Source organism: Onychomys torridus, chromosome 9 (genome assembly GCF_903995425.1).
Source record: "Onychomys torridus chromosome 9, mOncTor1.1, whole genome shotgun sequence".
In the NCBI taxonomy this organism is placed as follows: domain Eukaryota; kingdom Metazoa; phylum Chordata; class Mammalia; order Rodentia; family Cricetidae; genus Onychomys; species Onychomys torridus.
In genome coordinates this window covers 87,740,526-87,766,401 of record NC_050451.1, presented here as the reverse complement: position 1 = coordinate 87,766,401, position 25,876 = coordinate 87,740,526, and the positions used below count along the sequence as shown (strand labels likewise).

At 41.1% G+C, this 25,876-nt stretch overlaps 1 protein-coding gene across 3 annotated transcripts in view; it reads left to right on the top strand.

Moving 5' to 3' along the window:
• The window catches only part of Klf12 (Kruppel like factor 12), a 440,113-nt gene that overhangs the window by 403,704 nt on the left and 10,533 nt on the right, over nt 1-25,876 (top strand). The gene's annotated exons all lie outside the window — the stretch shown is intronic.

The following is a 25,876-nucleotide window of genomic DNA, read 5'->3' as shown; positions in this document are numbered from 1 at the left end:
GAAACGGGGAAACAGCCATAGGCTTCGCTGTTGACACAAGCCATGAACAAGCGAGTCTTGTCCAGTGCCTACCGTTGACACAGACCAGACTCCAGCATCGTTCTCTAGGGGGAAACTTCAAATGTAATAGATTCCTGTGTGCCTTTGTAAAAGTGCTCTCCACCCTATCAAAATAACCACGCAAGGCAATCACTTCCCAGATGAAGTAGTAAAATCATTTGAACTGGCCTTCTTTGCTTTTTTTTTTTTTTTTCTTTTCCTCTCTCGTTAATATATCAGTTTGCAAAGACGTGGACCAGAAGCACTAATCAGGCATGCTATCTGAAGGGGCTGAAAAATGGGTGCAACATGCTGTAAGCTCATGAGTTTAATCAGAATCACTCCACTATTGTACCCATGAGCACATCTTGTCATGCTGGTTGTTATTGAGGCTCACTGGGTTTACATCAGCTGTTTACAACTGAGTAAAACTGTTGATGACCCACCCTGCCCAGCACCTTCCAGTACTGTGACAGCTAGCCAACAGGAAGTAAGTTTCCTGGTCAGTACCAACTTGGTTTCTCTATACCCTGTGACCAAAGTATGTGATGACTTTAGCAATGGGGTTGTACTACCAATTACTGATGGGTAACCAAGAACAATGGCAAAAGTTGTGGCGGCCTCAGGAATACCTATGGTCAACCCAAGGAAAAATATCCCTCCCATACCTGACACTGGACTCTGTATTTGGTAACCTGTGACTCCAGCAAGAAGTAGCATCTCATGTGGAGGGAAAGTCCTATTAAACAGGAAGGAATCGAGAGAATGGAAATTGCCTTACTGCTTTACCAGTCTTTTGGATGCTTCTAAACAATTCCCATTGCCTGGTCCTGGAGTTTCGGGTTTCTGATTGCCTCTCCCATGCTTCCGCTCTGCTACCAGTCCCTTGCCCCTTTCTACTTAACTCTCTGCTCTTCACTGTCCTTTGGTTGTGAACTTCCTCATGAAAAGCTTTCACCTGTTTCTCAGGCACTACTTCTAGTTTTGTGGTTTGTTTATCTAGTTCTTGCAGTTCTGGGAATTGAACCCACATCATTGCACATGGTACCAAGAGATGGAGCTCCATCCTCAGCCCAGTGGACCATTTTTAAATCACCTGCTTCATCATTAAGCCAAAGAAATGAGCATAAAGACATGGAAGTCCACAAGTATCTTCTATTAGCAGATAATAAACACAAATAATAGCAGAAAGTGTCATTGGGCCATGGTCACTGATTGTTATGGGGCAATTTCTACACGCACATACATAAATTGTCTTCAGTGAGTCATCACATATGTTAGCTGTTCCCATTCTCCTTGAGCTTTCTGGAATATATATTAGCCTCATTTTCACACAGACCACTTATTCAGTGGAACACAGTGAAAGAGGGGAGGGTTTTTAATCACATATGATTAAAGGACTTGCTTCCCCAGCACTATTGGATTTCATCTTACAGGTTTTAACATACACTAAGCGAGTACAAGAGATGTCATTTATTCACTACAGTTCAAAGCAACATAAACCTTGAATGCTGAAGCTGGATTAATGAGCTTGACTTATTGAAAAGATGACCTCATAGACTTTGAAGGTCACAGTGGCCTTAGACATAACAGCACAGAGTATGTTTTCTAATTAGAGGGAGCCCTTGCCTGTCACTTCTCACAGGAACAAGTCTCGGCTCTGCTGTTCTCCGCACACTTGCACATCCTTTATCTTGTTCGGTCTGCATAGCGACCTGGGAGCTGCAGCTGTTGAGATCTTTTTCATGTGAGCACTGCTGCCCCAACACCACGTCTCCCACCTCCCCTTATAAACGTGCAGTCACAGCTTAGTTGTCAGCAAGACATTGGGTGCAGTTTGAAGACAGACTCCTGTTCTCTGGCAGCTTGTATCCATCTTTTATGGTGCAGTTTGGGGCATTCAGACGAATGAGAACCCCTCAAATGATCATACATTTGCTGTCACTGGCTGGTTCTAGTGGTCTTCTCGACTCCACCGTGAGCCACAGCATCTTCTGATCCCCAAATAGACACTCCACATTTTGTCTGCCATGCCTTGTCACACTGAAGGTTTGTGGCCCTTATATGTTGAGGGAAAAGATCTTTATAAACTTCTCTTAGTGTGTACAATATACATTTAAGTCTTCTGGGAGTTAACTCTGTAGGGCCATCTCAATCAAGAAATGCTGCCAATGAGATCTAGTGTATCCATTGTAGTAGACACTGATTTCTTTCTACTAGGCTTGTAATGCTGGAACTGTCCCTGAAATGACTGCCTTGGGAGTGATGTTGAGGCAAAGGACAAACTTGCTAGTCTGGGAGTTCCTATATACATTTTTCCAATCTAGAATCTAAGTATTATAAGCCCACTGTAGTGACTTGATTTTAATATGTTGAACTCAATAAGCTGGAAGGCTCTGAATGGTACCTCCCCCAACCATCTCTCCTTCAGTTTCTCCATCTTTGCCAATTAATTGATAGATAGAGTGACCATGACAAATGCAAAGAAAATGCCAAGCTGTAATCCTAAAGACCTCCATAGGACAAGCTGTTACTTCTTTAAAATAGCTAGCTATGCTGCCTCTAATCTGCATCAATATATCTCTGCTAGATTCCTGCTTAAAACCCAAAACGTATCAAATCCATTCACACACTTAGCAGAAAATTGGTGATAGCCAGCCCTCTGTATCCAAAAGGTCTGCTTCTGTGCAATCACCTCACCTGGGGTTGTCCTCAACGTCTGTGGGCCATTTCTTGTCGGTGCTTTCTCAGCAGAATGTACAGCAGCTGTGGGCAGTATTTGCATTGTGTCAGGTATTGTAACTAACTAGATCTTATCTGAGGTGCACAGGAAGATGTGTGGAGGTGAAATGCAAATGTTTCACTGGTTTCTATCTTCCACCTTGAGCTTGAGTTTTGTTATCTAAGGGGGCTGGGGCTGGGGCAGGAGCCAGTTCCCTGGTACTAAGGGACAACTTTAGTCTGTGCAGTCATTGTCTTCATCATCAAATCGAAAGAAGAATAAAATTTGGTTAACTTGTTGGAACTGGTGTCAAGTGATCCTAGGCTAGCTTATAATTTATAATTATACACAAGATTTCATAACCTGCTGAGTAAAATGGCATCCACACTGGTTCTATAGAAATTCAGGCTGGCTTGCATGCTTTTCATAAACATCTTCTTTGCCTTACCTTTGCTTCAGGCATGTTGAGTAAGATCCTTATGTGTGACCAATAATACTTAATGTGGAGTTTGGGATTATAACAGATGACTTATGAAATCCAAGCACGCTATGGGAGGGAGCAAGCTGCAATGGGAAACTTTAAGACTGTCACAGTAATTTTCCTGTTAATACTTAAACTTTCTGCACTTTATTAGTGCCTGATCAGTTGGGAATTTCCTCAGGACTTAGAGATGTAAACACTTGGAGGGATTCAGAAGAAAAGACCCTTTCAAGAGAATTAGCAATAAACACACAGTTAAAGAAGTATTTGGAGGTGGACATTAAAATTTAAAAATAATTGACTATATTTTGTTGTTGTGCAGCGTAGGTGAAAACACAGATATGTTAGCAGGTATTTCGACATGTTGTCATTGTAGCAACACCTGTGGAGGCTGCATTGTGAAAGGAACATTACAGAGGAGAACATGTAGCTCGAGCCACATCACACATTTGCCAGCAGCCCTGTTGTTCATATCTTCTCCTCTGTATTTATATCTTCCACCCAATGATGTGTGCAGGATGTTTACATGAAAATGCAGGTTTAAGTTCATGGAGTTATATTTGTGCTATGAATAACTACCGTTGGTTTTCTTTATTTAAAGATCGTGCATGGTTTATTAAATTATCTAAGAATGTATTTTAAAAGAAAATATGAGTATTATTCAGAATGCTCACCAGTGTCTAACGCAGTGGTTCTCAACCTGTGGGTCGAGACACCTTTGCGAGTAGAATGAACCTTTCACAGAGGTTGCCTAATACCATAGGAAAACAGACATTTACATTAAGATTCAAAACACTAGCAAAATTACACATATGAAGTAGCAACAAAAAATTGTATGGTTGGGGGTCACCACAGCATGGAGAACTGTGTTAAAGGGCCACAGCATTAGGAAAGTTGAGAACCACTGAAGGCTTAAGAGCTCTAGTGATTTCTGTTCTTTAACACACAGGTGTCAGGAATTCTTACAGCCACTAGATGGGGCACTAGACTCAGATGTTGCAGCTAGTCTAAGTGGGAAACTTGTCTGCCCTAGCGTGTGACACACTAAAATAAAACATGACCATCAGTGTTCTACAGAACATATAGATTTAGTGATGAGTGAAAGACAGAGTTAAGCTTCAAACTGAGTTTTTAAAAGTAACTTCAACATAGAATTTTTTTCTCTTTCAAACGAGTTGAAATATTTCGTATTATAAATCAACACTGTGCCTCTGTCATCAATCTGGGCTACATAGGCCAGTCTTGTTTAATGTTCATTAAAATTTATATGAAAAGGAAGTTGCTGAACATGGGGTGGATACGTTCCTCATTTATCTGACTTCATCCGAAGTTTACTTATAGATGCTTGAAACTATTAATCAATGCTGATTTAAGTCTCTAATATCTGTCTTCTTTACCTTTAAAGAGAAACTGTACACTAATTAATAACACCCCCTTGATGAAAGAAGCATGTGCTGTAACTGGATCATCTGTTATTTATAAATTACATGTGGCGATGCACGGAAGATTCACTTCTGCCTCCCACACACAGGGATCCTCAGTGGCTGCACATTCCACGGATTCTCACTTTTCCTTGAACTCATCAGTTCTGACTGCTATTCGTGCATTTCTTTCTTCTGAATTGGCAACTCTGTTTTTTACTGAATGAGATTCTAAAGTGGCTTGGGGAGATTCTGTGACAGCCATATGTCCTGGTGGCCTTTGGGTCTACTTTCAGATATATATGATGCTCTTGTTCCAGTATTTGTGCCATTGATGCATAGCTCATATTACATCGAACTCCATTTTTTGGACACCCCCCAACCCAATATCTATTAGAAAAAGCACAGGACCTAGTGATGTTGCCAAGGTATCATCTAAATCCTAACTGATTCTTCTCAGGGTATATCTTCTCTTAGTAAGTAGTTTGTAAGTCCTGATCAAAGAGTTCCTGAGTATGAGCTGTATAATTGTCTTAGTCTGTTTTCTGCTGCTGGTAGTACAGTATCATAGACTGTGCAAGTTTTAAGGAAATGAGGTTGGTCATGATTATAAGTCTAGTCCAAAGTTGAAGGGCTATATCAGATGGTGGTCTTCTTGGTGTCTGAGTCCTGAGGTGGCAGGCACAGGACAGGAGACGAGGCTTGGCCACACTGGCTTTTATAGCAGAACCACTTTAGCTACCTTCCTCAGTTAACTGATTCCCATGTGCAGACTACACTTGTTGACGGTCTTACATCTTCCTACCCCTAATGTCTCACAGTGAGGATTAAACTACAGCATGTGTTTGGGTTTTTTGGTTGTTGAAGAGGAGGTCAGGGTGCAAATAATACCCAAACTACAGCAAAGTGTGCTGAGAAATAAAAAATAAAATAAAACAAAACAGGAAATTGGAAGGCAAGAAACAAAAGTTTGCATCTATCTTTAGCCCATAACTGGTAAGCTTGGAGCAGCTCCCTAAGGCATGGGAATCTTAGATTTTCTTTTTTAGCTTCATACACAGATGTAGTAAGTCTCATTACATATCTATGACTCAGGACATCAGTTTTATAACCCAAGTAAATACAACGATAACACATCATAGGCATTCAGTAGTTGTGTGCCGAAGTGGATCCACTGTAGAAACATGTCATTGTGAGCATATGACTATAATTAAATACCTTTACATGGGACTCTAATAGATTTAATATGTATAGGTTGTAGTTGCGTGGGGGTAAAGCCGATCATCATTTTGTAAACATAGTGTGTTGCTGTTATGGTGCATAAACAATTATTTAAGGGATATAGACTTTACATCCTCACTAAAACAGTTCAGTTTTCTATTTGAAAGGCCATGTGCATAGATTGAACTCATGGTTGAACATTTTCTGCATCCCTATGGAATGACTTCCTGAAGGCCAGAAAGAGTCTTGCACCTTATTTGATGAGTTTGCTCGTAAGCAGTGTAGATAGCTCATGAAGCAGCCATGAAAGAGCAAGCATGCCACAGCTCCTGGTCCTAGCTGGAGTACTGCCTGGGTCTGCAGATGAGCCTGGATATATACAGCTCATTCTGATATTATCCTCCAGCCTGAAATATCTGCCCACCTGACTCTTTTCCTCCTAGTTCTTCGGTCAGTAACTTCCATTCATTTCCCCAAATGCCTCAATGTCACCAGGCCAATAAAGCTCTTTGACCCCTACCCTATTCCCCAGCAAGCCAGGTGTGTTGCCTGATATGCAGATGTGGTGGTAGAAAGGCTTATGAGAAAAACTGAGGCAAAGGGAACCACATTCAAGACACCTGACAAGATGTGAGGATAAAGGAGAGGAAGGCTGAGGATATCCAGTATGTGTGCCTAGGATACTTGTGCACAGAGAGATGCCACATGGAGGGGGCTGACATTTCTCTGTCCCCAAAAAGGCAAGCACAAGCTATGCAAGGGTTACACTCCTCATCGGCTGTGTAAATCCCAGGAACGCACGGAGTCAGGTGAGAACACCAGCCCAGGGTCAAGCTGAGGACGCAGTGCGGTGAGGCCCTGGCTGCTCCTGGGTCCCTGTTATTGCCATTCCACCCAGTCTCAGACAAGTTCCCAAACCTGCCGGCCCATCTCTGCCCTAGAGCCACCATCCCTTGCTCGCTTGTATGGCAGCACATACCTACTTACTTAGCATGAGCTACTCGGGTGCCTTGGAGTGACAAGATGGCAAGAGGCCTGACGGGTGGTGTGTCTTGGAGGCTCTTCACTGATGACTGGCCTTCCTCCCTGGTCTATGAAAATGTTGCATGTTAAAAGACCAGTGAGAAGACCTGGACCAGGAGCATTAATCACTAGATGCAGCCAGACAAGCTGCTCTGGAGTGCTTGTTCAGCACACAACTCTGCATACTAATACACGGGACAGAAAAAGGAAGACAAGAGTGTCTACATCCCATGAGTGAGACAGCCACATCGACACATATCTTCCATGGGGAAGAGACTGGCAGAGGGAGAAGGGCCTTGTCTGTGCAAGTTGCCCTGGTGGCTCAGAGGGAGGATCCGGGGTCATCATGGTGGGTACCCGCCTTTGCAAACAAGGACTTCCCATTGCCACCTCAAAGGAGGGAACCTCTGCAGCTATTTTCCATCTAGATTTATCTCAATATGCTTTGAAAGTGCTACAAATATTGTACTGTTTTCACTAAAGGGAGTTTTCTTGACCCATCAGAAAGCTACTGTCTAGAATCAAATTGTGCCTGAGATCTACAGTGATCCAAATGCCCACACCTATATTGTACATATTTGATTGAATTTTATTCTAAAATCCATATTATACTGAATTGCTATTTTTAAAGTTGATCTTCTACATACACTTAAAGGCTTGTAAAACCACCTGCCAATGAGTCTCTCTGTTTAATAACACCTTACAAAGTGAATTTTGCTTCTGAATTTTATTTATGTGAGCACATACATCATCAGTTAAAATTGCTGAGATATTTATGGACCCTTCTTTCACTTAGAGCTCTGTTTTATCTTTACATTTATCAAAGTTATGGGAAGAGAAGAATGTGGGGTAATACCTCATCTCCAGCCTTTGCACTTTCTCATGTTCTATCTGAGAATCAAACATTTTGATTATTAATCACCTTATCCTGAATGGTAGGAGTACTAGTTACTAAAATAGATTTTTTGTGGTTTTTAATAGAATTATTAAACACAGTACTTATTACAAAGGTAATATAGAACTGTAGCTTAGAAGAACATATATTCACCATGAAAGAATATGACAAGGGTTTATTTGTGATACTCATTTCAATTAAGTCTTTATAGTTAAGAATAAGCTTATTATCATAAAGGTTATAATACTGCTCATCTGAGTAAGAATGAACAGCTAGGACGATATCTTGGTCCATAAAGTCCTCATTGGTGCATAAGGTCCCAAGTTCTATCCTCAGAAGCCATGTAAAAGCCAAGTGCAGTGGCACATGCCTCTTATCCAGTGCTAGACAGACAGAAACTGGAAGGTTCCTGTGGCCTGCTGCTCAGCTGGTCTAGCTAAATCTGTGAGCTCAAAGTTCAAGGAGAGACTGTCTCAAATACTAAGGTGGAAAAGGGGGCTGAAGAGAGAGGTGGCTCAGTGGTTAAGAGTGCTTACTGCTCTTGCAGAGGATCTGGGTTCAGTTCTCAACACTCACAAGGCAGCTCACAACTGCCCTTGACTCCAATTCCCAGGGTCTGATACCTTCTTCTGGCTTCTGCATGCTCCCGTATTCATGTGGTACATATAAACTCATATAGGCACATATAAACACATATAAGCATAACAAATAAATATATTCTTAAAAGAAAGGTGGAGAACAATTGAGAAAAATACTTCAAGCAACATATTCACACACCAATATAGATTGCTTTTTGTTAACTCTTGCATGTCCTAGATTTTATATTTTTATTATTATTTTGTATTTGTATTATTCAGTTAATTATTAGCATAAAACTCTGTATTTAGCCCTGGGGATACAGTGATGAAGAGATTACAAAACCATGTTCAGTATCACAGTAATTTCAATGGGCAGATGAGATAACCTTCCATCACGGTGCAGAGTGAGGAAAGTCTTTATGAAGGTGTGCTTCACATATTGTGGGGTGGGAAAAACTGTACAGATGAGAAGATAAAAGCATCAAAAATCTTGTGAAATATTGATGGAGCAGCCTAATGAAGAGGAGGCTTCTGCAACAGAAACTGAAGAAAATGTAATCAAGGTATGCCAAGATGTGATGATCTTTCAGGAAGACTTCATTCAAGGAACATAACATTGTAGTGTTCATTAACACTACAGAGAAAGAGGCAAAAAGGAATATCAGGTCAAAGTCAGCCTGGGTTACACAGCAAGATTCTAACTCAAAAAAAAAAAAAAAGTTGAAAAAAAAAAAATCTTAGTGCGGAAGACCTAGAATAGCCAAAACAATCCTGAATAACAAAAACATTTCTGGAGGCATCGCTATCCTGACTTCAAGTTATACTGCAGAACACTGAAATAAAACAGCATAATGGCATATAAATAAATGCCTTAACCAATAAAATAAAATTGAGAACCCAGATATAAGTTCACGTTCCTACAGCTACCTGATTTTTGACAAAGAAACCAGAAATACACCATGGAGAGAAGACAGCATTTTCAACAAGTAGTGCTGATGTTGATCAAACTGGATAGATACACACAGAAGAGTAATCCCAGATCATTATCTCTCACCCTGCATAAAACCAACCTCCAATGGATAAAGGACTTCAGCATAAAACCTGGTACCCTTTACTATGGAAAACTCCATCAAGTACTGACCCCAACTGCAACTGCTGCACCAGATACGGTGCCCTAACTTGAGCAGATGAACACATCTCCTGGTATGTAGCATGTAGCTAGCAGTCTAGAAAATACCTTGTTTCCAATACCTGGCCAACAGTATTCCTTTACAGTTTTGCCTCAAGGATATATTAATTTTCCAGCCCTGTGTCCTAACATAGTTCAAAATAATCTTGATCATCTGTCTCTTCCACAAAATATTATGTTGGTCCACTATGTTGATATCATTGTGATGATTGGACCGAATGAGCAGGAGGTAGCTACCGCTTTGAACTTGTAGGTCACACATGAGCATCAGAGGATGGAAAATAAATCCAACCAAAATTCAAGGATCTTATACCTCAGTGAAATTCTTGGGAGTCCTGTGGTGTAGCTCATGCAGAGATAATCCTCCTAAGGTGAAGGATGAGTTAATATACCTGGTCCCTCCCACCACCAAGAAAGAAGTACGTGGTTAGTGGGCCTATTTGGAATCTGGACAGAGCACATCCCATACTTGGGCATGTTATTCTGCCCTATACACCAAGTGACTCAGAAAGCTGCCAGCCTTGAGTTGGGCATGGAAGAGAAGGCTCTTCCATAGGTCCAGGCTGCTATACAGGCTACTGTACAACTTAGACCATATGATCCATCAGACCTGATTGAACTTGAGGTGTCAGTGGCAGATAGGGATGCTGTTTGGAGCCTTTGGCAGGCCTCTATAGGTGAATCACAGAAGAGACCTTTGGGATTTTGGAGCAAGGCTTTACAATCATCAGCAGACAACCATTCTCCTTTGAGAAACTCCTCTTGGCCTGTTATTGGGCCTTAGTGGAAACTGAAGGTTTTGCAATGGGCCAACCTAAGTTGCTCATCATGAGCTGAGCATTATCAGACCCACCAAGCCATGAAGTAGGATGTTTACAGAAGCAATCTGTTATCAAATGGAAGTGGTATGTTTGTGATTGGACCCAATCAGGTCCTGAAAGCACAAGCAGGTTATATGAAGAAGCTGCCCATGTGTCAATGGTTTCTACTTCTGTTATGATGCCATCTTCTACCAAGCATTCACCTATAGAATCATGGGGTAAGTCCTATGATCAGATGACTAAGGAAGAGAAGACAAGGGCCTGGTTTACTGATGGTTCTGCACATTATACAGGCACCTCCCAAAAGTGGACAGCAACAGTATTACAACCCCTTTCTGAGACAACCCTGAAAGACACCAGCAAAGGGAAATCTTCACAGTGAGCAAAGCTTCAGGCAGTACACAAGGTCACATGTTTCATTTGGGAGGAGAACTAGCCAGACCTGTGATTGTTTACTGGTTCATGGGCTGTAGCCAATGGATTGGCTGGATGGTCAGGAACTGGGAAAGAGTCTGATTGGAAACCAAGTGACAAAGACATCTGGGGAAGTAGTATGTGGATAGATCTCACCAAATGAGAGAAGAAGGTGAAGATTCTTGTGTCCCATAGAACTGATTATCAAAAGGCCACTTTACCTGAGGAGTTCAATAATCAAACAAAAAGGATGAGATGACCTAGTCTGTGGACAGACAGCCTCACTCCCCAGCCATCCCTGCCATTGCCTAATGAACCTATGAACAAATCCATGCTACCACTCGCCAAGGCTGGCCTGGCTACAGATGCTGCTGAGTGCCAGATCTTTCAGCAGGAGAGACCAACATTGAACCCCAAATATGGCATCATTCCCTGGGGTGACCATGGAGTGATCTAGTGACAGGTTTACTACATTGGACCATACTGGAATAGATAGTCATTCTGGTTATGGATTTGCCTTTCCTGCATGTGATGCATCTGCCATAACTACCATCTGTGGATTTACCGCACGCCTTATTCACCATCATGGCATTCCACATGGTGTTGCTTCTGACCAAGGATCTCATTTCCCATCCAGAGCAGTGTAACGATGAGCTCACAGTCATGGAATGCACTCATCTTCCTATGTTCCCTGCCATTCTGAAGTGGTTGGCCTGATAGAAAGATGGGAAGGTCTTTTGAAGAAATAGCTACATCACTAATTGGGTAGCCGTAGCCTGGAGGGCTGGGGTCGGCTTCTCCAGAAGGTTAGTGTATGCCTTGACTTAGTGTCCAGTATGTGGTATGTTTTCCCCACAGCCAGGATCCATGTGTCCAGGAGTCAAGGGATGGAAAGAGAATAGTTTTCTCACGATCACTCGTAGTGACCCCCCTAGAAAAAAACTTGCTTCCTGGTCCCGTGACCTTAAGCTCTGCTGTTCTACAAGTTTTGGTTCCAGAGAGGGGGCACTCCTGCCAGGAGACACAACAGACATTGCATTGAACTGGAAGCTTGGATATCCCCCTGGTCACTCTGGGCTTCTGACGCCCTTAAGCCAATAGGCTAAGACATGAATAAGAGTGTTGGAGTGGGGGGTGGTGGTTGATGCAGATTACCATGGGAAAATAGGGTTGCTTCTCTGAAAGATTGTCTGAAGTGCAGGAGATCCTTTGGAGAGTCTCTTGTACTACCCATATTCTGTGATTAAAGTCAATTGGAAACTACAAAATCCAGGCAGGGTAACAAAGAGCACAGACCCTTCAGGAATGAAAGTATAGGTCACTCCTCTGGAAAAAGAACCAAGACCTCCTGAGATGCTTGCTGAGGGTAGAAGAAATGCCAAATGGGTAGTAGAGGAAGGCAGTTATAAATATCAACTAAGGTGATATAACCAGTAGCAGAATCAAGAATTGTAATTGACATGAGTTTTATGTCATATTTTTTAAAAGACTATGTATGTATGGATATTTATGTTTTCTTTCCTCAATTTCCTTATCATGAAATGTAACATCAATTAAAATAATATCAGTAGTTGTTATATATAAGTTTTGAGATACCAAGAGGCTGCCCCTCACAGGACATAGCCTCTTATTCTAAAATTATAATGTGTTCTCAGTTGTACAAGGATGGTTATATTATGTTAGGCATAATTATGATCTAAAGTTGACAAAGGGTAAATTTGTGATGGCTATTCTTGGCTGCCATCTTGACTACATCTGGAATTAACTAAAACCCATTGGACTAGTATGCCTTTGAGGGATTTTTTTCTTAATTAAATTATTTGAAGTGGGAAGAGCCACTTTTCATCCAGATCTTTTGGGCTGAGAAGACACACTTTTCATCTAGATCTTTTGGGCTAAGACCATCTCAGATGGTCTTTAGTATACATCAGAATCCCAAAGTAGACTCTAATGCTGGTGAAGGAATGGACTTACCAGCAAGGGCAAGCAGACAAAGAGAAAAAGCTTGTCTTTTGTGTCCTTAACAGAGGCTGTTACCGAAGGTATAGCCTGAATTAAAGGGGGATCTTCCCACTTCAAAAGATCTGGATGAAAAGTGTGCTGTGGGATGTTCAAGTATGTCAAATGTATTGCTCTGATTGGTTAAGATTAAACACTGATTGGCCAGTAGCCAGGCAGGAAGTATAGGTGGGACAAACAGAGAAGAGAATTGTGGGAAGTAGGAGGTAGAGGAGGAGAGACCTGCCAGCCACTGCCATGACAAGCGAGATGTCAGGTACAGGTAAGCCAAGAGCCATGTGACAAAGTATAGATTAATAGAAATGGGCTAAATATAAGAGTAAGAGCTAAACAATGGCAGGCCTGAGCTAATGGCCAAACAGTTTAAATTATATAAGCATCTGTGTGTTTATTTTATAAGTGGGCTACCAGACTGCTGGGGCTTAGTGGGACCTGGAAAAAAACTCTCCAGCTGCAAATGCCTAAAATGATATAACTATCTCACATACAATCACCAATGCCTTATACATTTAACCAGGTCATAATTATGCCTAACATGATATAACCATCCTTGTACAACTGAAAACACATTATAATTTTTTAAAATGTTCAACATCCTTAACCATCAAGATAATGCTGGTTAAAACTACTTTGAAATTTCATCTTAACCATAAGATTTTACCTTATGGGTCAGAGTGGCAACTGACAGCAAATGTTGACATCTGTTTAGGGAAAGGGGAGCATCTATTCACTGTCGTGGGGGTGCCACTATGTAAATTAGTGTGGTCGGTCCTCTAAGAGCTAGAAGTACACCTACGACATGATCCACCTGTACCACTCCTGGGCATATTCCCAAAAGACTTCATATTTTGGTACACACACTTTCTCATCTTTGTTTATTGCTCCTCTATTCACACTAGCTAGGAAGTAGAAACAGCCTAGATGTCCAGAAACTGATAAATGAATAATGAAAATATGGTAGGTATATGTATACAATATGACATTATTCAGCTGTAAAGACAAATGGAATTCTTAGGTGAATAAATGAGGCTGGAACACATTATACTGAATTAGGCAAGCCAGACCCATAACGATGCATGCCACATATTCTCCATCATATGTGATTGAATCTTTAAATATGTGTGTTTAAATCTGAGTACCCATAGGAAGCATGAAAATAATAAGACACCATATGGGAGATTTCAAGGGAATGGAGATAGATACAGGTAGCGGGAAGGATGAGAAGAGAATAATGAAACAGGAAGGGTTAAATGGAGTGAAGGTCAAGAGGACATGACAGAGGAGGTAGAACAGAGAGGAACTGCTAATCTTGGAGATCTTTGAAAGCGCCTACTTTCAAATATGGAAACCTACTGCAGATACTTCATAAATGTGTTCATATGCATATACTATAGGAGTCTGAACTGGGGGGACACCTTAGGCTGTCAAATAAAAACCCCAGTGCCATGGGCTACCTCTTTTGGAATTGTTGTTCTGTGGGTTCCTAGGGCTCCTGTCTCAAACATCACAGGCTACTGCCATTGTTTATATTGCCTTCCCAAACTTGATGGTAAGGCCCTATCACTGCCGACACCTCATGCTTGAGTAACAGAACATGGAGAGATCGTGCTGGTACCTACCTACAAACTTTACCTCTACTGTCTAGCTTTCATATTGCCAGAGGCGTGTATGAATGATGGTTCAATACAGAGCAGACAGTAAACAGAAGGAAATGGGACATAGTGCACAGTCATGGAACCACCAAAATCAATCCTGGTAAAAGGTGACAAAGGCTAAGGAGAGATAGACCACTCCTGTGGGGCTGAATGGAGAGGGCTGCTGGACAGGCATTTGGAAGACAGAACTGGTACCTGTCACAATCGTGGTGGGGCAGATAGAGAATACACACACACACACACACACACACACACACACACACACACACTTCTGCATACAAAATCTCTTCACCAAAGACATTTGGGACTTGGGATGGGTGTAGATAAGCTTACCCCTTTCCTACAGCAATGTAGGAGGAGGGGCATGTTATTGAAGTGGTAGGTACTGAATAAGGTTTCGGTCATCTGAGATGGCTTTGAGGCCCACAGTTGAAATTGTCCTATACCATCCCTGGTACTTAGAAGGGAGACTTAGGAAGTAGACACTTAGGATTTCCCTGGTTGGTTACAGCAGAGACTGTGAGAATGGGAGGGGGTGGTAAGTGAGAAGAAAAACTCAAAGACTTGGCACACGTTTATGTGACAGGTTAAGAAGAGTTCTCTGCAAAAGAAACTTAAGAAAAGGGAACCAGACACATAGCAAATAAGTGTTGTCACCCCATCGAAATATAAGCTCAGAACAGCCAAATAAAACAACGTCCTTTGACCTTGAACTTTTTACTTTCTGTAAAGTACATTTTATTAGAGAATATTTTCGTTCATTAATGTTTGCTTTCTGGGTGAGAAGGCTAGACTGTGTGTGAAGAGTACTGTATATCCAGTAAGTCGTAACGCAGGCCCTTGTCTGCCAGTCCAGTTCTGACCAGATATCCTGGCTTATTAAAGCCGTACTTGAAGTTTGGAGTGGCAGCGTAGAAAGTGGCTGAGACAGCTGGATGCCCAAGTGAAGCAGGGCTAGCTACTGCAACTGCCAGGATAGAAAGCCGTCAAGGTCAAACGTGTGCAAATCGTAAAATGACTGGGAAAATCCAGGCTGTGGGAAGTGGCATATGTTCATATGTTCTGGCAAATGCTATTGTTGTCAAGGTTTGCCTTTCTAGAATGGCATGGGGAAGACACAGGAGCTCACTTAGTCCTATTCACACACAATGAGGAAGTTGAATCCAGACAGTTCAGGGAAATGAAGAGTACTGACTAACTGATTGAATTACCAAGACCAAATAAATGGACTACACATACTATACAATAGGTTGGTCAGCTTGGCTCAGGCTGCTTTGTATTTAAATGTTTCTAAAAGCTAGAATCAGGATTGACATCCAGTTAGCTGAAAACTTTAATTTGTTCCTTTAAAATAACAAAGAGGATTGGAGAGATGGCCCAAAAGACCTGAGTTCGAATCCTCTAGTCTCTATGTTTTTTTTTTTTTTTTTAAAAAAAGCTGATCTTAAAGACACACCTCCATGATCCCAGCACTGGAACAGGGCAGAGACAGGAGGATCCTGGGAATTCAGTGGTGAGCCAGTCTAGCCAAATCAGTGAGCTATAGATCCAGGGAGAGATCATATCTCAGAAAGCAAGGTGGGGAATCAATTGATGAAGACATCCTGATGTCAGCTTCTGGGATCTGCGTGTGTACATGTGCTTGTGTGGGTGAGTACACCTACATACATGGAAAAATATATATAACACACACACACACACACACACACACACACACATACACACACACACATGTCTTCACATTTCACACGACAATAAAAAAGATGTATTTAGAACTTAATTATTTTGTTTCTATTTCTTCCCAATAAACAGGAATACCTTGAGTTTGATAGCCATAAAATTAAATATTCTGTAATGTGCAGGTTGGAGTTTCACAGCTTGTAGGACTAGATGACAACCCAGAATTTTAGAGATGGGGAAATTACTTCCAGGAGCTGCATTCCACAGCCTAGAACTGTTGCAGGTTGGTAACTGAGCCCAGGTTTGGCCATTTTGCCTGATTTTAGACCTCTAGGTAATGTGGGCTGTGTTTGCCCCCAAGAGGGAATGTGTCCTCTTCCATCCTTGGGTGACTCAGAGCAGCTGATAGTGCCAGCTTTTTCCGGTCACCAGGTTTCTATTTCCTCATCTTGAAAGTACCTAATTCCCTTCCAGATCTAGAAATCCGTGAACTTTCATGAACCAATGTAACAGAAACCAGAAGACAAGATAGGAATCTTGAGTCTCCTTTTCCCCCTTCTCTCTCTCCTCATATGCAAATACCATTCCTCAAGGGAAACAGATTGTCACAGCAAATATGCTGAGCCCTGAATGTAATGACGCTCATTTGTCAGTGTCTGGGCCCTGTAACTTTGTAAAAGTTAAACAGGGACATATTTCAAAAATGCACTTCTGAACCTAGAAAATGCCTGCACTTCCTGTTGCTAAAGGTGTTCCTTTTCAGTTGCTTGAGAAAATAACCGAGGAGCCGCTGAGAACACGGGTGTTTTGTTTAACACAGGCCTTTTGAAACTGCACATTCCTCTAAGTGGATTGCTCACACGTCATTTTCACATGAAAAAGCACCTGCTTTTTATCTCACTGCACATTTACCTTTCAGCATTTCAGGAGGTGAAATGGGAGGCCCTGAAAAGTGATTTTTTGTTAGGTAGGTTTTGGGAATCTGTTCAATGCCTGATGTTTTCTTTAGACTTTATTGTGCCTTGCGCTGGGTAAATGCCATGGAAATGCACTGAGCTGGTCTTAATCCCTTTCTTTAACCAGAATGGAAAAAGACAAGCAATTCATAATAAATCAGTTTGTGTTGACTGTTTCAAGCCAGAAAAACAAATTCTGATATGAGTTCTTATTTTCCTGAGACAGTTCATTAGTAATACCTGAGAGTACACATGCATGCTGGCTGTATATGACCAGAAAGTTGTGTCCAACATGAAGTACAAGTATGCTGTTAAGAAAATTTGAGAACAACAACAAAAAGATACTTTTTAAAAATTATTATTATTATTATTATTATTATTATTATTATTATTATTGATGATGGGGTGTGATGGGGTGTAGGTGCTGGTAATAGTGAGGGTGGGGTGCTTATGCCACAATGTCCATGAGGAGGTAAGAGGACACCCTGGGGAGTTGATTCTCTCATTGCACATTTGCCTGGGTAACAGTGCGGTAACCGCTGAGCCATCTCACCAGCCTGCAGATGTCCTGTCACTATTCTGGTGTGTTTACTTTCTTAAGATTATGCTGAAAGTGTCTTGTTAAAATAAGAACTATAACAATAAAGAAATGGCTTAAAAGGAAGCTAAACTGTAGCCCAAAGGAGTGACATAATGTCGCCCAGCTAGCCACCCATCACTCGCCTTATATTCTTTGTTTTTCTTCTACATTTTTAACTTTATACTGCAAAAGCAACATCACATGCCAAGACTTACTGCTACAGAACTGTTCTAAACTTTTACCAATATTTTCATTCTTTTATAGAATTAACATAAGAAAGCAGAATCAATAATGGTCTGATATTGAAATCACAACTTCCAGGTATTTTGTAAAATGACAAATACTTCTAAATATTTTGCCTGCAGAAGGTTATATTTATATATAAAAGGGATAAAGAAGGTAGGCATGGGGCCTAGAGACACGGCTCAGTGGTTAAGGGCCCTGATTGCTCTTCCAGAGGACTCATGTTTGATTCCCAGGACCCACATGGTGGCTCACAATCATATGTAGCTCCAGTCACAAGGAATCCAAAGTCCTCTTCTGGTCTCCATTGGCACCAGGCATACATGTGGTGGACATACACACAGTCCGAACATGAATAACCTTTTAAGAAAGAAGGTAGGCATGTTATTTATATTTTTAGCGTATTTCCCAGGAACACAGTTTGAGATGACGTTTGTGTGGAGTGCTGACACAAATGAGCTAAGCTTCAGGGAAAACCTGCAATCCCTAAAGCGGTGAACAGAAGTTCTCTGACTGTCGGCAGAGTCTGTCCCGTTGAGGAACAGAGTATGAGAGATGAAGCAGAGAGCTGTTGGTGTTGTCTATTTTTATTGTGCAAGCCCACGTTTGGTTTTTGTTTTTGTAAGACAGAGTCTTACTCTGTAGCTGGGGCTATCCTGGAACTCTCTCTGTGTCCGATAATAGCCTCAAATTTTGGGCAAGTCCTCTTGCCACAGCCTCCCAAGTGATGACATTCCAGGTTTGAACCCCCAGGCCCAGCTCCTAGCCAAATCTTCCATAGAAACAATTTCGTGTAAAATTCATTTACCATTCTATTCCTGCCGCTCACTGTCTCTCAAAGCCAAATGCTCATTTGATTTACATGCATAAATAAAAATATATCCCTGTTTTATATTAATAAACCAGTTGCAAAAGCATTAGGAGCTCTCCCAATTGCAAACAAGCCTAATATTAACATAATTCAATATTGACAGTCTTATGGGGTTTTTTAAAGTTCTAGAACATAGTGCATATCAGATGATCAAGTATTATATGTTAATAGCATGGACCTATTGACTAAGATGTACATTTTTAACATCTCAACTTTTTAAAGTTTACATGTTTTAAAGTTTACGTTTTCCTATTGATTCATTTAATTTAATTTAATTCATTTTCCTATTGATCCCTTTGAACAATAAAAGTGGTTAAAAAAGAAAAAACAGAAACTCAAAGTAGTGACCTATAGGAACGACATGTTTTGTGGATCTAATACACTGAGAAGGTGTCTAGGAACTGGATTTTTTTCTTTTGAAAACTAGACATGACCTTAGTCCACATCTCATTATCTGTTAGACTTTTGAGCATGTTGCTATGCAACATCACTCACTTTGTCAAGCAACACAAAACAATGAACAGCCATTTTGGCATAGTTGACTAGCTCTTTTTTCATTTTAATATTGTTTTGAGAATTTTATACATGAGCACTGTATTGACTTCATTTCCACCCCTTCTTCTACCCTGTCCAACCATTTCCTTGCCCCCTTCAAGTTCATGACCTGTTCTTTAATTACTACTGTTTTATACACACACACACACACACACACACACACACACACAGAGAGAGAGAGAGAGAGAGAGAGAGAGAGAGAGAGAGAGAGAGAGAGAGAGAGAGAGATACAGCCTACTCTGTATGGTGAGTCCATAGCTATTCTTCTAAGGGTGAGACCCTATGAACCCCCAACCCATCCATGTTGGCATGCCAACTGGTATTGTTACTATGCAGGTCTTGTTCACTTGCCATTGACATGAAAATGAAATATAGTAGTTTTTAGAGGAAAGAAGACAAAATGGAAGAATAATTTCCATTGTAGCCATTTAAAACTTGGCACACATTACAAATGAACAATAGTACAGTAGCTACCAAAGTTGTTTTTATCCATTCCTAAAACCTGGCTAGTCCAAAGATAGAGTAACTGATTTTTTTAATGAAACACTTGTTTTGGGTGCATATAACTGGCACCCATTTCTCTTTCAAAGGAACAGCCTGCCCAGCCAGAGTGTCATCTCTCCCCAATGTGTAAGAGCTGAGCCTTTAAGTTCCGAGAGTGATTGGAGATCTTGACCTTTTTTTCTAGTTTTAAAAAATGAGTGGAAAGAATGGCTAATGAGGCAGTGGGACAAGAGTTGACGAATATTACGTATATGATTATTTGCTTTTTTGTGTAATAAAAAAAAAAAATTCCTTCTTAAGAAAAATGTCCAGAAGAGGCCATGTGTCACTCGGTGAATTATACCTACTCTTTGCTGCTCTTCTTCCCTTCCCCTACCAGAGCAGCTTTGAATTCCCCACAGTATAGTCCCAGTCACCCGTGCTTCTATGGCACTTTCATTGGCTTTGAGTAGGAATCAGGGAGCGTTTGCTCCAGTATTTTTGACACCCCTCCCCTCATCTTTCATGACTGCTCACTGCTCCTCACAGACTGCTTTTCAGTCACACACTGTTTGTTTCACCCACATTAAGGGGATCAGACAACTACTGACAGCTGTCATTTTCCAAGACATCTTCCCTTAAAAAAAAAAAAAAATCTAACTGGAACCAGACTTTTGACATCTAAACTCCCAGTCTCTGATCTTTCCCGTGTCATCACCCTTTCCTAAACTCAGGAGAGTAGCCACACATCATTGTTCACAGTGGCTACTTTTCACAGTATGTAAAGGAACTACACATAAAACAGGACTCCCATCTTTATGCAGAACCATCAGCTCTGGTAACCAGCTAACATTCAGAGAGTTATCCCCCTCCCATATACCATTCTGCTCCTGACTTTCAGACGTGAGGTAACTATACTTTCCTGTAGATCAAAAGTGATCGTAAAGATGCTTTTTAAAGTCTGATGAAGTTGAGTGAGTCCTATAAGACAGGCCTTCATTTCTTCTTGTGCAGAACTCTCAAATGCTGGCAGCATCTCTCTAATTCAGCCTTCCACTTACTTCTCAGACCCCTTCTCTCTCTTTGTCCCACCTATACTTCCTGTCTGACTACTGGCCAATCAGCATTTTGTTTATACAGAGTGATATTCACAGCATACTTAGAAGAAAGAATTCTGAAATTTTTCCCTGTGAATGCATGATAAGTGAATAGTTAGATGTATTTAGCCCGATCTAAACACTACACAGTATATACACACATATAAATATATCACATGATGTACAATGAAGACAGATAACATATGGCTATTTATTAAGATGACATTTTTTGGCCAATGGGACAGCTCACTGGGTAAAGGAGCTTGCTACCAAGCTGGACAACCTGAGATTGATTCCTGGAACCCCTATCATGAAAGAAGAAAACCAAATATGACAAGTTGTCATTGAACATGCACATGTATGCAATTGCACATATGCACAATCCACATACACCCATGTGGGTTTCCTTCTTTCTTGGGATCATTGGCCACTAGTCAATGAGGGTGAAGGGATCAAAAGCAGGGAACAGGGTTCATTCAGATGGCTGTGGGTGTAATGGAGATAGGCCTCCAGGAGATGACTTCACTGAGACAACTCAACTTTATTCTTGGGTATAGGAAATACATAGGATTGGGAAGCCTGGGAAGAAGCCCTACTTTGCAATAACACACTCCCATCATAAAGCTGGGTTCATGGCAGCACAACCCTATGAAAATAGCTAGAACATGTTACTTAATTGCCATGTGGTCAGCAGGGGAAGCGTGTTTGTAGGGAATTATGTCAGGGATCATCTTGAGATAATTCAGGCATCCAGGCCTAGAGAGCAGGAAGCCTTGCTGGGGAGGGAGTCTTTTATGTTGCCAAGCTTGGAGAAAGCTGCTATGCCATGGTAGACTGCAACCTCTGACCATCAGGACCTCCCAACACACCCAGAGTCACAGAAAACAAGTAAATAAATGCAAAAAAGTATTAAGTATATTTCAAATGAAATGGCACAGTGAAAAAAGTACCTTGCCATTTAAGCTTAGAGGTATGCATTCAATTCACAGACTCCACATAATGATGCAAGGACACAACGACTCCACAAAGTTGTCATCACTGCCACACATGTATTGGTTCCATGGCAGATGCACACATATATACCCGTCATATATACACAATGAGATAACATACATTATATAGAATAAGATAATATTAAAATTATATTGAAAAATATAATTACTAAAATAATGTATTATAACACAACCTGGTAGCACATAGGAAAAAAAGGGAACACATTTGCAAATAATAGTTACGTTGGAGGGTGATAAAAGAAAACAGAAATACCATATGTATACATGATTGAGAGTTAACATTTGAGTTGAGGCTCTTAATTTGGAGACCAAAACCAAAGTATTCTACCAACCTCCCTACACCAAAAACTAGCAATGTGTAATATACCCCAGTTGAATAAATTAGCATATCTTCAAGAAGCCAGCCATAAGTAGAAGTGCCCATCTCTTAGCTCTGGGTTCAGTGGGCTCTTTGTAGAAGGCCAGATGGTGCATGTTTTAGTACACAGAAAGCCATGTGTTTTGTGTTGTAACTGATCAACATTGCCTTCACTGGAAAACAGCCAAATATATACAAATATATATATACAAGTTACTGTACACAGGTGTCAATAAAAACTTATTTGCAGACACTAATGTCTAACTGTCATTCGATGTTTGCAAGTATACATTATCCTGCTTTCCATCTTTCCTTCAACCTTCAAAAATGCAACAATGGGGGGCCGTAGATGGCTAATCCCTTTTATATATGTATCAAGTGGAAAAGACTAAGTACCATTGTTAAATTGACAAAATAATTATAAGAAGTAAATTGGAAACTATATGTATCTAAATTCGACATGCAAAATCTACTTCATGCCTGGCATGAAACCTGTCTGTACTTTGGGTCACACCAGCTTCTCCCATTGCCTGTGAGGTGAGCCTGGAGGCTCTTGCCCCTCATTAACCGCATACCATGAGCTTTACAGTTACCCATTCTTTCTCTACCTGCAATGAGGACACGGTCCAGCAGCCTCTTTTTAATCTCATCTACTACTTCCTTACCAAGACAGAAGCACACATCAACCTACTACACAGCTAAGCAATGCCTTTCTCCAACTAAGAAAAGCCTTTCACCAACTTTCAGAATAGAACAATGACAGCACAGGCACTAAAATCATCAGTTACTAAGCAGGACCTCATGAAAGTGAGAAGCCTCTGCATGGCAAAGGGTCCAGTCATTGGGACAAAGCAACAGCCTACAGAAGAAAAAAAAGATTTTTACTAACTATCCATCCACTAGAGGCCTAACATCCAAAAAATATATGAAGAACTCACAAAACTGGATATCAACAAAACAACCCAAATTGAAAATCAAATGCTTTGATTGACAATGGTGTACTGCCTGAAAAATATGCTACTGTAATGGTGGCACAAACCTTATGAGAATAACCAACCAATATTTGATTTGACTGCCCACTCCACCAGATAGACCCTATACCTGATGCTGCTTGGGTGACCAAGAACCTGCGACTAGATAAAATCAAATACCAACGTACTAAAAAAAAAAAAAAAAAAAAAGTAGTGCTAGAATGACATTCTCCTCTACTCATACATCAGTGTTTTGCTCAGCCATCGTCAGAGAATCTTCCTCCTCTAGCAGATGGGAACAAATATAGATACCCACAGCCAGATATTGCCCAGAGACAGAGATAAGGAGAGGGAGAGAGAGAGAGACCTTGGAACACTGAGCCTTGAAGGGGATGTCTCTGTCTAAAAAGCCCTTCTCTCCTCAGTTCTCAGGAAACTCTGCTGAAGACAAAGCAGAAAGGGTGTAAGAGGCAGAAAGGGTGGAGGACACAGCAGTACCAGCATGTATATGAACTCACAGAGACTGAGGCAAAATGCACAGGGCCAGAAAGGGTCTGCACCAGACGGGATCCTAGAGCTGAAAGGAGAAATGGACAGATGCCCCCTGACACAGAGTCCAGCTCCAGTTGATAACCGAGTTTCCATTTGTAAGTGGAAGTCTCCCTGGGAAAACAAATCGGAATGCCCCGCAGTCGATGGACAACAGAGAGTGAACTGGACAACGTCTTTGGAGGTTCCTTGTTTAATAATGTCATCTCAGAGTTTTCCCTTTCTTTTCTTTCTTTTTACCCTCTAGGTCCTTTGCATATATATTAGGACTTCTATTTTAGTGTTTATCTGGGAGTCCGCAGATACTGTGTAATGAGTGGGTCTCTGGGTATATGTGTTTCATGTGTCTTTTCTTGGGCTCTTTCCCTACTGTTTGTTTGTTTTGTCCTATTCCAGTATGTTAGTTTTTGTTTTCTCTTACTTTATTTTATGATCCCATAGAAGCCTGTTTATTCTCTAATAAGAAGTGGATTTGGATGGGAGGGGAAGTGGGGAAGAACTGGAAGGAGTATAGGGAGGGGAAACCATAATTATGATATATTATGTTGGAAACTCAACATATTTTCAATAAAAGTGGGGGGAAAGAGGACCATTTCTTCTTCCTTCCTCAGTGGTAACATTTTCTGTCCTGCTGATTTCTTCAGAACATGAACCACTGCTAGGAGATGTCTCTTGGTGACAGCCAATCAACTCATGGGAGCAAAGGCGGAAGAACATTGGGGAAATATGTTTGTTTATATTGTGCTAACTGCCAGAACTCATACAGACCATAAAGATATAAAAAAAAAAATCAGCAATATTCTACATGTAAATCCATACTATTCATTGTCAGGAATACATTCTATGAAAGCTCTTCAATCACTGTAAGTTAGACACTTATCTGGTTTGGGTTTGCTTCATTTCTCTAGAACTCTGATGAGTGAGCACATTCAAATACATATTTTGTCTCCTTGAAACTATTGGAATGAATCAGAAGTTGAGGTTTTTGGTCATTACAATCAGCATGCTTTTACTTGAATGGGTCCTTTCAGACTATCATGGTGCTTCCTATGGCTACCATTAGTGAGTGCCTCAGCATTTCTAGATTGCCTTGGTCTGAACCACTTATTCACTCTCTTCTGAAAGTGCCACTTGATCCTAAGACCCAAGACTAACTTAACAGTTGAATTTAAAAAAAAAAAAAGAAAAAGAAAAAAAAAGTTCATTCTAGTTTAGTCAAGTTTTCCCATGTAGGCATTTCACTTAATGGAGCTAGAAGTTTCCTGTGCATTTGCTGCTGCTGGTGGTGGTGGTATGGGGTGTGTGTGGTGTGTGGTGTGGTGTGGTGTGTGTGTGTGTGTGTGTGTGTGTGTGTGTGTGTGTATGTTACATATACGTGCTTTGAGTATGTGTGTCTGTGTGTGAAAGAGAGAGAGGGAGAGAGTGTATGTGTGTGTTATATACACATGCTTTACAGTTCTGTTAATTTGTCCAAGAACTTACTTAGGACCTAATCTAGGCTCTGGATGTAGAGGAGACGGGCATCAAGGTAAGATCTTTGTGGTATACTGTGTTAGTAACCTAATTGAAATAGGATTTATTGGCTGAACGTACTAAACAAAGGAGAACTACCGGGGTCTGAGGATGCAATAAAGTTTAGTTAGAATACGGCTTAACCACTCCTCCGAATCTAACACAGTGAAAGGTGCTGGATTCAGGGCCAGGAACATCTTCTCCCCTGGAGCCCTGAGTAGTTTACTGTGCTACATTGAGCAACAGTATCTCTCCGGTGAAATGGGGGGTGCTTTGCAGCTCCACACACAGGATTAGTGTGAGCTACCTACCCTATCCTCATTGGAGTCCCCTCCATTGTAGTCCATTGGAAAGATGGGATAGGAGAGATCAGTTCTGTGGGGTTGCATGGGGACAGGGCTTCCATTTGGAGGAGAGCAAGGAAAACAGTGCACCTGGGTCAGCTATTGTCCTGATCCCCTGGGAGCCCATTTAGACAATGGATAGGCTATCTTTTCCCAGCACAGGCTTTGGGTAGTTTACTGTCCTTA